Raw genomic sequence first — 14,694 nt, 5'->3', positions numbered from 1 at the left:
AAAGAAAATCAATAAGGAAACACGGGCATTAAATCACACATTACACCATATAGACTTAATTGCTATATATACAGAGCTACTGCTGCTAAGTCGCTTCAGTCGTGTCCGACTCTGTGCAACCCATAGATGGCAACCCACCAGGCTCCCCAGTCCCTGGGATTCTCCAGGCAAGAACACTGGAGTGGGTTGCCATTTCCTTCTCCAATGCATGAAAGTGAAAGTGAAGTTGCTCAGTTGTGTCTGACTCTTAGTGACCCCATGAACTGCAGCCTACCAGGCTCCTCTGTCCATGGGATTTTCCAAGGCAAGAGTACTGGAGTGGGTTGCCATTGCCTTCTCTGATATACAGAGCATTCCATTCAAAAGCAGCAGAATACTCATTCTTTTCAAGTGCACATGGAACATTTTCCAGGATAGATCACATCTTGGGCCAAAAATTGAGCCTCAGTAAATTTTTAAAACTTAAAATTATATCAAGCATCTTTTGTGACCACAATACTATAAGATTAGAAATCAACTATAAGAAAAAAAAAAAACCCACAAACTATAAAAACCATACTATAAATAGTATGCTACTAAATAACTAATGGATCACTGAAGAAACCAAAGAGGAAATAAAAAAATATAGAGAGGCAAATGTAAAAGAAAACATGATGATCCAAAAACACAGCAAAAGCAGTTCTAATATAGAAATTTATAGCAATACAATCTTACCTCAGGAAACAAGAAAAATCCCAAGTAAACAATGTAACCTTACACCCAAAGCAACTAGAGAGACAATTAAAACTCAAAGTTATTAGAAGGAAAGAAATCATAAAGACCAAAGCAGAAATAATTGAAATAGAGACAAAGAGAACAGTAACAAAGATCAATGAACCTAAAAGCTGGTTCTTTGAGAAGGTAAACAAAATTGATAAATCTTTAGCCAGATTCATCAAGAAAAAAGGGAGAGGACTCAAATCAATAAAATTAGAAATGAAAAAGGAGAAGTTACAACTTGCATCACAGAAATACAAAGGATTGTGAGAGACGCCACAAGGAACTATATGCCAATAAACTGAACAACCTAGGAGAAATAAATTCTTAGAAAGGTACAACCTTCCAAGATTGAATCAAGAAGAAATAGTATAAACAGACGAACCACAAGTACTGAAATTGAAACCGAGGGAAAAAACTCCTCCCAGAACAAACATCTAGAAGCAGATGACTTCACAGGTGAATTCAATCAAACTTTTGGAGAAGAGTTAACATCTATCCTTCTGAAATTCTTCCAAAAAATTTCAGAGAAAGGAACACTGCCAAACTTATTCAAGAGGTCCCCATCACTTTGATATCAAACCACAGAAAGACATCACACAAAAAAATTACAGGCCAATAGCACTGAGGAACATAGATGCAAAAATCCTCAACAAAAGTCTAGCAAAATAAATCTAACAATACATTAAAATACATTAAAAGGACCAGACATCATGATCAAATGGGATTCAAGAATTTTTCAATATCTCTAAATGACTGTGATGCACCCCATTAACAAATTGAAGAATAAAAACCATATGATCATGTCAACAGAATCAGAAAATTATTTTAATAAAATTAAATACCCATTTATGATACTTTCCAGAAAATGGGCACAGAGGGAACCTACTGCAACATAATAAAGGCCATATGTGACAAAATCATAGGTGACATCACACTCAGTGGTGAAAATCTGAAAGCCTTTCCTGAAATCTGAAAGCTAAGATCAGGAACAAGACAAGGGTGTCCATTCTCACCACCTTATTCAACATACTTTTGGAAGCCCTAGCCATGGCAGTCAGAGAAGAAAAAGAAATGAAAGGAAGCCAAATTGTAAAAGAAAAATTAAAACAGTCACTCTTTGCAGATGACATAATACTATACATAGAAAATCCTAACGATGCTACCAGTAAAATTCTAGAACTCATCAATGAAATGATAAAGCTGCTTTCCATTTGTTTTCTTTGGCAAAAATTTATTCATGTCTTTTGCCCATTTTTAATTGATGATGAAGATGATGAACTGTAAAACTACCCAGAGATTTAATCATTCTTTCCTGAAAATTCTTACCAGATATAGTACCTTTAAACCCTGGTATCAGGGTGACAGGGTAACAGGCAGGAAGGCTAGGGGTCTCCAAACAGAGGAAATAGGCTGCAAGCGTCAGGCATTTTTTCTCTCTCTCTTAAGCGGCAGGAAGAAACAAACTACAAGTGTCAATTTTTTTCCCTTCTCTATACAAAATTAAAAGTTTTCTCTTAAAATTCTGTGCTGCCATGATGACACCTGATTCCACCTGAACTTAGTTTAGTTCAGTTCAGTCGCTCAGTTGTGTCGAACTCTGCGACCCCATGAATCGCAGCAGGCCAGGCCTCCCTGTCCATCACCAACTCCCAGAGTTCACTCAGACTCACATCCATCGAGTCACTGATGCCATCCAGCTATCTCATCCTCTGTCGTCCCCTTCTCCTCCTGCCCCTCAATCCCTCCCAGCATCAGAGTCTTTTCCAATGAGTCAACTCTTCACAAGAGGTGGCCAAAGTACTGGAGTTTCAGCTTCAGCATCATTACTTCCAAAGTCAAATCTTGAGCTAACCAATGCGTTTTTCTTATGGAAATGTTTTTCTTAAGCTATGTTAATGAACTATGTTTTAACCCTAGACTCTGTCTTTCTTCAAGTCAATTCGTTCAGCTTAAGACTCAGAACCGATAAGGGCTCAACAAACCAGTAAGTTTCACTCAAACAATTGTTCTCCTAATCTATGTTCAGTTCAGTTCAGTTCAGTCGCTCAGTCGTGTCCGACTCTTTGCGACCCCATGAATCGCAGCACGCCAGGCCTCCCTGTCCATCACCAACTCCCGAAGTTCACTCAGACTCACGTCCATCGAGTCAGTGATGCCATCCAGCCATCTCATCCTCTGTCGTCCCCTTCTCCTCCTGCCCCTAATCCCTCCCAGCATCAGAGTCTTTTCCAATGAGTCAACTCTTCGCATAAGGTGGCCAAAGTACTGGAGTTTCAGCTTCAGCATCATTCCCTCCAAAGAAATCCCAGGGCTGATCTCCTTCAGAATGGACTGGTTGGATCTCCTTGCAGTCCAAGGGACTCTCAAGAGTCTTCTCCAGCACCACAGTTCAAAAGCATCAATTCTTCGGTGCTCAGCCTTCTTCACAGTCCAACTCTCACATCCATACATGACCACAGGAAAAACCATAGCCTTGACTAGACGGACCTTTGTTGACAAAGTAATGTCTCTGCTTTTGAATATGCTATCTAGGTTGGTCATAACTTTCCTTCCAAGGAGTAAGCGTCTTTTAATTTCATGGCTGCATTCATCATCTGCAGAATTGTCCATAGTTTATCGTGATCCCTATGTTAATGAAACTATATATTTGCTTGGAAACCTGCCTTTCTTTAAGATTCATGTCAGTTGTTTTATCACCTGGGATGAATCACCTTGTGCCAATATTGTCTCAAAATTCATGTGGATGAGGGTGCCACTCTGAGTTTTGAGACATTTCCTTTCTCTAATTAGCAGCCTGCTGATAGATATGTAACATACTGCTAAGGATAGCAGGGGGGCACTCTTTCTGCCCCCTTCTGATGTCTATGTCAGAAGCTTTATCTCTTTTACACTTTAATAAAACTTTATCACACAAAAGCTCTGAGTGATCAAGCCTCATCATTTGATTTCCTCTCTTCTGGAGGCCAAGAATCCTGGCATCTTTCAGGGCTCAGCAACAACCTTTCATCTTGGGGGCTTGTCCCGAATCTGAACCTGGGACCTCTCGTGCCTGAGGCAAGAACCGTAACCTGTAGACCAAAACAACCTTTCAAGGGTAAACTGGAACATTTACTACAACATTTCTGGGGATCTACCAGGTGCTTTAGGAAATTGAGATTTCATTTTTTCATTATTATTATTGAGAACTACATCTCTCATGTATGTACTATTCATGTGGACTATTCTATAATTTCTACACAAGGAATATTATTCTTACTCTAAAATAGCCAAAATGCTTATGTTGTTGACTGCAGGTTTATCAATCAAGGACACAAACAAGCAAGTCCTTAGGTGTATTATCAGGATGCAATATCAAGAACAATAATAATTAATTGCACTATGTACTTCCTTTCTAAAGTGAAAGTGAAGTCACTCAGTCATGTCTGACTCTTTGTGACCCCATGGACTGTAGCCTACTAGGCTCCTCCATCCATAGGATTTTCCAGGCAAGAATACTGGAGTGGGCGGCCATTTCCTTCTCCAGGGGATCTTCCCAACCCAGGGATTGAACCAAGGTCTCCTGCACTGCAGACAGACGCTTTACCATCTGAGCCACCAGGGAAGCCCACTTCCTTTCTAAGGAAAGAAGTAAAGCAATGCAAATATTAGAAATGTTAGAAGATATATCAGTTTGCATATATTATATTCAAGACCACATATCATAGGCAAAGCATATATATGAATCTCAAACATGAGGCCACAGTTGCCTAGGTCTCTTAATTGTGAGTAGTCCACGAATGCTTAAAGCATATCACAACACTATAACCACCCTAAAAAATACAATGAAAATGAATTGTTTAAACATTTTTAGGTTATAATAAATATTCACCATAGAATAATAAAACTTCTGAAGTTTCATTTAAAGTAAATTCAGAAGATAGATGAAAGTTTCTCAAAAGGATCTTGGAAATTATGCCAGTCATTTATGAGACGAAAATCCATTATAATCCTCATGTTTCCCAATTGAATGAAACTTTCATAGAGCCCTGTTTTCACTAGTCCAATGCTTTATTTGAAATTTGAGTCACCACATGCTACACTGGTGTTGCCACTCACATAAAATCATAGACTTGTATACCAGTCTATGGTATCAGACATGCAGACTATCAATCAGACATGCAGAAAGAAAAAAAGAAAATAAAAAGTACCAAAAAACTGGCATCAAAATGCTTGAAAACTAAAAACTGAAGAGCACTAAACTATTTGGAAAATTCCTGCCAATTAGGATCAGATATTAAGAAGGCATTCAACAAATAACTAATTTATTTAGGAAATATGCATATTCACAAATATACATAATAGTTCCAGAAAGCACCTAGCAGGAATAAAGTTTAAATTTCAGTGTACAAGTGGCTAGATTGAATGCAGGAAGATACGATGGTAAAAGTACAGTCAAAAATGACGAAAAAGTCTTCTTACTAAGTAGTCTGTAATGAAGAACAAAAAATGGACAATATTCAATGATGAAAAATAAAAATTTTAATGGTAAATAATTTATTTGACATATCTTTATATCAAAAACAAATATAGAATGCAATCAAAAGCACCATTAATTATGCAATAGTTGATTTACACAACATGGAATGATTAAAGAAAGAAGAAATTCCTACTGGTTCTTCAATGTCTGTTAAAACTATAGATGACAAACAGGACACTGCTGCTGTTGCTGTTCAGCCTCTTAGTCCTGTCTGACTCTCAGAGTCCCCATGGACTGTAGCATAGCAGGCTTCTCTGTCCTCCACTATCCCCCAGAGTTTGCTCAGATTCATGTCCTTTGAGTCAGTGATGCTATCTTTCTATCTTATCCTCTGCTGCCTTCTTCTCCTTTTGCCTTCAATCTTTCCCATCATTGAGGTCTTTTCCAATGAGTTGGCTCTTCACATCAGGTGGCCAAAGTATTGGAGCTTCAGCTTCAGAAACAGTCCTTCCAATGACTATTTAAGGTCAATTTCCTTTATGATTGGTTTCATCTCCTTGAAGTCCAAGGGACTCTGAAGACTCTTCCTCAGCACAACAATTTGAAAGCACCAATTCTTCTGCACTTAGCCTTTTTTATAGTCCCACTCTCATGTAAATACATGACTACTGGAAAAACCACAGCTTTGACTATATGGACCTTTCTTGGCAGTGATGTCTCTGCTTTTTAATATGCTGTCTAGGTTTGTCATAGCTTTCCTTCCTTACTTTCATGTCTTTAGTCACCATCATCAGTGATTTTGGAGCCCAAGAAAATAAACTTTGTCATTACTTCCACTTTATTTCCTTTTATTTGCCATACAGTGATGGGACTGGATGCCATAATCTTAGATTTTCTTAAAGTTGGTTTTCAAGCCAGCTTTTTCACTTTTCTCTTTCACCTTCATTAAGAGGCTCTTTAGTTTCTCTTTATTTTCTGCCATTAAAGTGCTATCATCTGCATATCTGAGGTTGTTGATAATTATCCTGGAAATCATGATGTCATATGTGATTCATCCAGGTCAGCATTTCACATGATGTACTCTACAAATAAGTTAAATAAGCAGGGTGATGATATACATCCTTGCTGCACTCCTTTCCAAATTTGAACCTGTCCATTGTTCCATGTGTGGTTCTAATTATTGCTTCTTGACCCACATACAGGTTTCTCATGGGAGAGGTAAGGTGGTCTGGTACTCCCATCTTTAAGAATTTTCCAGTTTGTTGTGGTCAGCACAAAGGCTTTAGTGAAGTCAATGAAGCAGAAATAAATGTTTTTCTGAAACTACCTTGCTTTCACGATGATCCAGTGAATGCTGGCAATTTGATCTCTGGTTCCTCTACCTCTTTGAAACCCAGCTTATGCAAGACACTAGGCTTCTATTTTCCTTGGTAAAAATACACAATGTGGCTATGTGACCACATGAATTTATGCCCAAGAAATCAGATATATGGAGAAAGGCCCATGGGCTTAGTACCACTCAACCTTGCAATGCCCTGCATGGGAATATTCAGGCTGTGCAAAAGGGCCGTCATTGTGTGCTGCAGCGTCCTCTCCAGTGACCTGACAAAACTCCCCAAACAGTAATGCAACTACTCCCTACTCAGTCCATGTCATGGGGCCAACCTCTTACTTTGGGCAAACAGGGCCTCATGCTGCAGATGATACCAGGTCTTCAAATGGCTCTCAAAGGCCTTATTAGGAAGGTAATCTCAGAGGTATTTCTTCTCTAGGAGGAGACATCTTTAAAAGCTGTGGCCCCCAGAGAGGAAAAATGCCCTAGGAGACACAAGAGGCCTGAGTTGGCCAGTGAAGCAAAACCCACTAAAGGGTCCATCAGAAACAACTGGCCTCACCGTTGTTTGCCATGCCTGAACATGACCTGGTCAAGTCTTATGGTATCCCAGGGACTGTGCTTCATCTTTCGACAGCAAGCAGCACCTACCTGCCAAGATCTGGTGGATGGGTTCCTGCCAGCCTCTTAACATTGCCAGGCCTGGGGATGATCCCTCTTCTTGGGAGACTGCAAAGCACACATCACAGGTGACTGACCCCCAGTGGATCAGCATGCTCTGCATGGAGGTATGCAGAAACCTGTGTGTGGATGTTCTTCAGGGACCAGGGAAGCAAACATTGCCTCCGTGACCCATATGACTAGAATTCAAGCCTAACAAAAGGTTCTTCAGTGTTCAAGATCTTAACCCATCAAGATGGTGCCACCATCTTGACAGAAGTCAAGAAGTCCTACTTTGTGAGGAATGAGATCACAAAAAAGACTTGGCCATCTGGACTGCCTTGAGGAAGGCCTCCTCTGCAGTCTAACACTTCTGGAGCCTGTGTCTAGGACCAAAGAGAGCCACTCACCTCAAATCATTCAGGCCATTGCAAGATCCTCGGCAAAACATCTGATAGAAAGACAACATTTGAGAGAAGGAGACAAATAAAGGCCTGCCAACATCCTCTGGGTGGGCAGTGGAGGCTCAATTCCGTTCAGTTGTTCAGTTGTGTCCAACTCTTTGCAACCTCATGAACCGCAGCATGCCAGGCCTCCCTGTCCATAACCTACTTCCGGAGTTTACTCAAACTCATGTCCATTGAGTTGGTGATGCCATGTAGCCATCTCATCCTCTGTCGTCCCCTTCTCCAACTGCCTTCAATATTTCCCAGCATCAGGGTCTTTTCAAATGAGTTAGTTCTTTCTATCAGGTGGCCAAAGTATTGGAGTTTCAGCCTCAACATCAGTCCTTCCAATGAACACTCAGGACTGATCTCCTTTAGGATGGACTGGTTGGATCTCCTTGCAGTCCAAGGGACTCTCAAGAGTCTTCTCCAACACCACAGTTCAAAACCATCAATTCTTCAGTGATCAGCTTTCTTTATAGTCCAACCCTCACATCCATACATGACCACTGGAAAAACCATAGCCTCGACTAGATGGAACTTTGTTGGCAAAGTAATGTCTCTGCTTTTTAATATGCTGTCTAGTTTGGTTATAACTTTCCCTCCAAGGAGCAAGCATCTTTTAATTTCATGGCTGCAGTCACCATCTGCGGTGATTTTGGAGCCCAGAAAAATAAAGCCAGCCACTGTTTTCACTGTTTCCCCTTCTATTTGCCACAAAGTGATGGGATCAGATGCCATGATCTTAGTTTTCTGAATATTGAACTTTAAGCCAACTTTTTCAGTCTCCTCTTTCATCAAGAGGTTCTTTAGTTTTTTTCTCTTTCTGCCATAAGGGTGGTGACATCTGCATTTTTGAGGTTATTGATATTTATCCTGGGAGTCTTGATTTTAGCTTTTGCTTCATGCAGTCCAGTGTTTCTCATGATGTACTCTGCATATAAGTTAAATAAGCAGGGTGACAATATACAGCCTTGACGTACTCCTTTTCCTATTTGGAACCAGTCTGTTGTTCCATGTCCAGTTTTAACTAAATCTGCATACAGATTTCTCAAGAAGCAGGTCAGGTATTCCCATCACTTTCAGAATTTTCCACAGTTTACTGTGATCACACAGTCAAAGGCTTTGGCATAGTCAAGAAAGCAGAAATAGATGTTTTTCTGGAACTTTCTTGATTTTTAGATGATCCAGCAGATGTTGGCAATTTGATCTCTGGTTTCTCTGCCTTTTCTAAATCCAGCTTGAACATCTGGAAGTTTATGGTTCATATATTGCTGAAGCCTGGCTTGGAGAATTCTAAGCATTACTTTGCTATCATGTGAGATGAGTACAACTGTGCAGTAGTTTGAGTATTCTTTGGCATTGCCTTTCTTTGGGATTGGAATGAAAACTGACCTTTTCCAGTCCTGTGGCCACTGCTGAGTTTTCCAAATTTGCTGCCATATTGAGTGCAGCACTTCCACAGCATCATCTTTCAGGATTTGAAATAGCTCAACTGGAATGCCATCACGTCCACTAGCTTTGTTCATAGTGATGCTTCCTAAGGCCCGCTTGACTTCGCATTCCAGGATGTCTGGCTCCAGGTGAATGATCACACCATCGTGGGTATCTGGATCATGAAGATCTTTTTTGTACAGTTCTGTGTATTCTTGCCACCTCTTCTTAATATCTTCTGCTTCTGTTAGGTTCCTACCATTTCTGTCCTTATTGAGTCCATCTTTGCATGAAATGTTCCCTTGGTATCTCTAATTTTTTTGAAGAGATCTCTAGTCTTTCCCAGTCTTTTGTTTTCTTCTATGTCTTTGCACTGATCACTGAGGAAGGCTTTCTTATCTCTCCTTGCTATTCTTTGGAACTCTGCATTCAGATGCTTATATATTCCTTTTCTCCTTTGCTTTCACTTCTCTTCTTTTCACAGCTATTTGTAAGGCCTCCTCAGACGGCCATTGTGCTTTTTTGCATTTGTTTTTCCTTGGGGATGGCCTTGGTCCCTATCTCCTGTACAATGTCATGAACCTCTGTCCATAGTTCAGGCACTCTGTCTATCAGATCTAGTCCCTTAAATCTATTTCTCACTTTCACTGAAAAATCATAGGAATTTTATTTAGGTCATAGCTGAATGGTCAAGTGGTTTTCCCTACACTTTCTTCAATTTAAGTATGAATTTGGCAATAAGGAGTTCATGATCTGAGCCACAGTCAGCTCCCAGTCTTGTTTTTGCTGACTGTATAGAGCTTCTCCATCTTTGGCTGCAAAGAATATTCAATCTGATTTTGGTGTTGGACACCCGGGTGATGTCCATGTGTAGAGCCTTCTCTTGTGTTGTTGGAAGAGGATGTTTGCTATGACCAGTGCATTCTCTCGGCAAAACTCTGGAGGTAGGGAACAGGAAAGAAAACCAAAGGCAGGACCAGGCCTTGGCCACATGGAAGCCCTTAGGCACTGTAGAGACATAAGGGCTTTCTTTGAGGGATAAGGTACCTCTGCAGTCAAATCCCAGGGCTCCAGAAGGAACAGAAAGATCCCTGACATCCTGCCCCTGGACTGCCGTGTCCATTGGGCCTCAGTGTAATTGTACTGAGCATGACTTTTGGGTCATCATCTCTCTTCAGGACTATATGCATTCAATTCATCATGCCAAACAATGCACTTCCCACTCATTGCATCTACGCACAGGGACTTGAGTTAGCTTATCTCTGATGCTTTCTGGAAATGAGTATGCCCCACGGGACGAGAGTCTGCCTACCCCAGATTCTAGACCAAGACACATCGACTGGCCTGGGGGCAGCAGGCCACACTCAGATCTTCCTTCCTCTCTGGCATTGTCTGTCTAGAGAGAAGCATGACTGGTGTGAGAACACTTAGTCTGTCCATGAAGGATTTGGTGGTCACATGGTTTACACCTTCATGCAATAAATATGCTACAAGACACACCTACAGTGACATATCCAGGATCAAGAGAAAGTGACAAAATTCATTTATACACAAATCCCTGACTGAAATGCATACCTACCACCAACCTTCCTCGCTACCTCTCCAGCTTCCTATCTCCCTACTTTTCTAGCTCCCTACCTCCCTACCTCCTTACTTTTCTCCCTTACATCCTTTCACCCATCTTACCTACTGCCAAATGTGAGGGAAAGAGTGAATGAGTGGATCAGTTCATGAGGGAGTAGATGAATAACTGATCCAGGGAGGAAGAAATGGTGAATCAATAAAGGAGTACTGAGAGAAAGCAGAGCTTCATGGGCTCTCCACCTGGCAGAAGGTCCGGCAAGAGGGCCTCTTGGTTACCAAGATTCTATGGTTGTATCTTGGAGGACAAGATGTTCCTCTGAGTTCTAATCTGGCCTTTGTGAGCAAGGAGTGGGCAAAAAGACATGGAGCTTGGCCACTTGCCACCAACATACAGAAAAATGAAGCAACAAGCATGAAATGATGCTCAAGGAAGCAGATATCTGGATTTGGGGTGCGTGGGCTCAGCACCAGTCAACCTGGCAATGCCCTGCACAGGAGCATTCAGGCTGGGGACAGGAGACATTGTCATCTGGTGTAGCCTCACCTCCAATGGCTTGCCAAAGCCCTTGCAACAACAACAGTGCAACCACTCCCTGTTTGGTTCACATCATGAAGCCACTCCTCTACTTCAGGCCAATGGGGCCTCACAATGAACATGATACCGGGGCTCTGAAGGGCTCTCAGCAGCCTTACTAAGAAGGTAAATTTGGAAGGGTTTCTCTTCTGGGGTTGCTATCATTGAAGGCTGTGGCCCCCAGAGAGGAAGAACGCTGCAGGAGATTCAAGGGGACTGAGTGGACAAACAGGACAAAACATGTTAAAAGGCCTATCAGAACAACTGGTCTCATGAGAGCTTGTCATGCCTGAAAATGATCTGGCCAAGCACCATGGAATCTCAGGGGCTACCCTTCAGCTTTCTCAACAGCCAGCAGTGTCCACGTGCCTAGACAGGTTCATGCCTGCCTCTCCCTGTTTTCAGGCCTGAGGCAGGATCCTTCCCTACAAAAAATTATCGGGAAACTGAAAAGGACACACCATAGGTGACCATCCTCTCAGTAGATCAGTGTGCTCTGGACAAAGATGTGCAGAGACCTATGTGTGGATCGATGTTCCCCAGGGGGCAAGGGAAGCAAACATTGCCTCTGTGTACAATATGACAAGAATTCAGGTTTAACGAAAGGCTTTTCAGTGCCCTAGTTCCTAGCCTGTTGTAATGGTGCCACAGCAATAGCTCCCCTTTTGTGAGAACTGAGGTTCCTGCAAGGACACCCCTCTCTTGACTGCCTTGACGCTCACCTCCCCCACAGTCCGTCTTCCTCTGGGGCGTGTGTTAAGGACAAAAGAGAGCCATTAACCTTGAATCATTCAGGCCGTGGCAAGATCCTTGCCAGAATGTCTGACTGAAAGACACAATTCAAAAAGAAGGTGCTAAGGAAAGGGCCAGTGTATGTCCTTCAGGTGAGTGGTGAAAGCAAGGATTAGGAAAGAAAGCCAAAGGCAGGGCCAGTCCTTGGCCACATGGAAGCCCCTAGTCACTGTAGAGAGTATTTAAGTACACTCTCTGTGGGATAGGGTGCCTCCACAGCCAAATCCCAGGGCTCCAGAAGGTACAGAGAGACCTCCTGCTTCTGCACGGACATGTCCATTGGGTCTCTGCATAATCTTTTTGAGAATGATTTTTAGGTCATCATCTTTCTTCAGGCCATATAAATTCTAAACATTGATACAACTGAGGCACTTCCCTCATATCACATTCAGGCACAGGCACCTGAGTAGGCTTACCTCTGAAGCTTTCTGGAAATGAGTATGTCCCAAAGATTGTGAGTTTTGGGCTACCCCAGGTGCTGCACCAAGGCTGACATTTATTCCCCAGGAGCAGCAAGCCACACTCAGATCTTCCTTCCTCTGGGGACGTTGTCTGTCTATAGAGCAAAAAGATACCTGTGAGAACTCCTTGTTATTTCTTGTAGGCTTCGATGGTCACATGTGCTACATCTTCATGCAGTGAATAATGCTACAAGACATACCTAGAACAAGACATACAGGATCCCAAGAAAGTGACAAAATGAACTTACACACAGAGACACAAACCCCTGGCTGAAATGCATGACTGCCACCCGTCTTCCTCCCTACCTCTCTAGTTCTCTACCTCCCCACCTCCTTACTTTTATTCATCCTTCCCTCCCACCCTACCTACGGCCAAACATTAGGGAATGAGTGAATGAGTGGGTAAGTGCATGAGTGAGTACATGAATAGCATGACTAGGAGGGAAGAAATGGTAATTCCATAAAGGAATTGAGAGAGAAGGCAGACCCCCGTGGGTTCTCCACCTGACAGAACCTCTTGGCTGCCAAGATTCTACAGATGTGTCTTGTGGAATGGAGACATTCCTCTAAGCTCAATTCTTGCCTGTTCAAGCAAGGGGTGGCTGAGGGGACATTGTGTCTGGTCACTTGCTGCCAACACACAGAGAATGAGGCCATGATGTCCCATGGAATTGATTCTGAAGGAAACAGCTATCTGGTGACAGGGCACACAGACCCAGCACTAGTCAACCTGGCAACACCCTACATAGGAATGTTCAGGCTGGAGCAGGAGCCACTGTTGCCTGGAGCAGCGTCCCCTCCTGTGTCCCACCAAAGGCCCCAAACAACACCAATGCAATTACTGCTCGCTTGACCCTTGTGACGGTGTCACAGCTCTCCTTCAGGCAAGTGGGGCCTCATGCTGGGGCTGATACAGTGGCTTACCAAAAAGGTATACTTGGAAGGGGTTTCTCTTCTGGGGGGTACAATCATTGAAGGCTGTGACCCCAGAGTGGAAGATCACCCCAGGAGATGCAAGGTGCCCAAGTGGGTGAACAAAACAAACACATCAAGGGGCCCATCAGGAACAAATGGCCACACTGAAAACTCACTATGCCTGAAAGTGATCTGGCCAAGCCCCATGGGGCTGCCCTTCAGCTCTCTCAACAGCAACAGCGTCTGCTTGCCAAGACCCAGTGGACCAGTTACTACCTGCTTATCACCATTGCCAGGCTTGGGGCACAATCCTTCCCTCCCAACCATTCTTGGGAGACTGGAAAGCACACACCATAGGTGACCATCCCCTCAGGTGACCAATGTGCTCTGCATGGAAGTTTCCAGAGACATTTGTGTGGATGTTCCCCAGGGAACCAGGGAAGCTAACACTGTCTTGATGTCCAGTCTGACTAGAATTCAGGTTTAACGAAAGGCCTTTTAATGTCCAAGATCCTAGCCTGTCTAGATGGCATTGTAGAATACGTTCACCCTTTGTGATGACTGAGGTTCCCACAAGGACTCCTCCCTTTGGACTGCCTTGGGGTGTGCCTCCCTCATAGCTCTTCATCCTCTGGTGCTCATGTCCAGGAAAAAAGGGAACCATTCACTTTGAATCATCCAGGTTGTAGTGAGACCCTCACCAGAATGTCTTACTGAAAGACAAGATGCAAAGAGAAGGACCTAAGGAAAGGCCTTGCCTATGGCCTCCAGGTAGGTGGTGGAAGTAGGGATCAGCAAAGAAAGTCAAAGGCAGGACTAGGAATTAGCCTATGTAAAAGACCCTACACAAGGTAGAGACACAGGGGCTCTCCTTGTGGGATCAGTTGCCTCCACACCCAAATTCTAATGCTCCAAAAGGGACAGAACGACAGGACCTTTTGCCCTTGGACTGCCACTTCCATTCAGCTCAGCACAATCCTATTGAGCATAATTTTTATGTCATTTTCTCTCTTTAGGACCATATGACTTCTCATCATTAAGCCAAAAAAAAGCATGCTCCACACATTGCATCTATACCAAGAGTCTGAGTAGGCTTGCCTTCAGTGCATTCTGGAAATGATGAAGCCCCAAAGCATGTGAGTTTCTGTCTACCCCAGGTGCTGCACCAAGGCTGACATCGATGGCCCTGGAGGCAACAGTTATGAGTCAGATCTTCCTTCCTTTGGGGCATTGTCTGTCTATAGAGAAGCACAACAGCTGTGCTGACATCTAGTTTGGCC

General features: G+C 42.9%; 1 long non-coding RNA gene and 3 other non-coding genes across 7 annotated transcripts in view; all 4 read right to left on the bottom strand.

Annotated features, from left to right (window-relative positions):
• LOC109575289 (uncharacterized) overlaps positions 1-14,694 on the bottom strand; it is a 152,921-nt gene that overhangs the window by 118,989 nt on the left and 19,238 nt on the right. For all 4 annotated transcript variants that reach the window (XR_011562541.1, XR_011562542.1, XR_011562540.1 and 1 more), the window contains one exon: positions 12,455-12,594. This is a non-coding gene — a long non-coding RNA (uncharacterized lncRNA). The remainder of the gene's footprint in view (positions 1-12,454; positions 12,595-14,694) is intronic.
• LOC139178392 (small nucleolar RNA SNORD115) lies at positions 10,213-10,293 on the bottom strand. The gene has a single exon (XR_011562791.1). It is a non-coding gene; the product is annotated as a small nucleolar RNA SNORD115 (small nucleolar RNA).
• LOC139178391 (small nucleolar RNA SNORD115) lies at positions 12,320-12,399 on the bottom strand. Its single transcript, XR_011562790.1, has one exon. It is a non-coding gene; the product is annotated as a small nucleolar RNA SNORD115 (small nucleolar RNA).
• Positions 14,379-14,457, bottom strand: LOC139178389 (small nucleolar RNA SNORD115). Its single transcript, XR_011562787.1, has one exon. It is a non-coding gene; the product is annotated as a small nucleolar RNA SNORD115 (small nucleolar RNA).

This window comes from Bos indicus, chromosome 21 (genome assembly GCF_029378745.1).
Source record: "Bos indicus isolate NIAB-ARS_2022 breed Sahiwal x Tharparkar chromosome 21, NIAB-ARS_B.indTharparkar_mat_pri_1.0, whole genome shotgun sequence".
NCBI classification, from domain to species: Eukaryota; Metazoa; Chordata; class Mammalia; order Artiodactyla; family Bovidae; genus Bos; species Bos indicus.
Note: the sequence above shows the minus strand (reverse complement) of the source record. Positions and strands in the feature narration are given on the sequence as shown.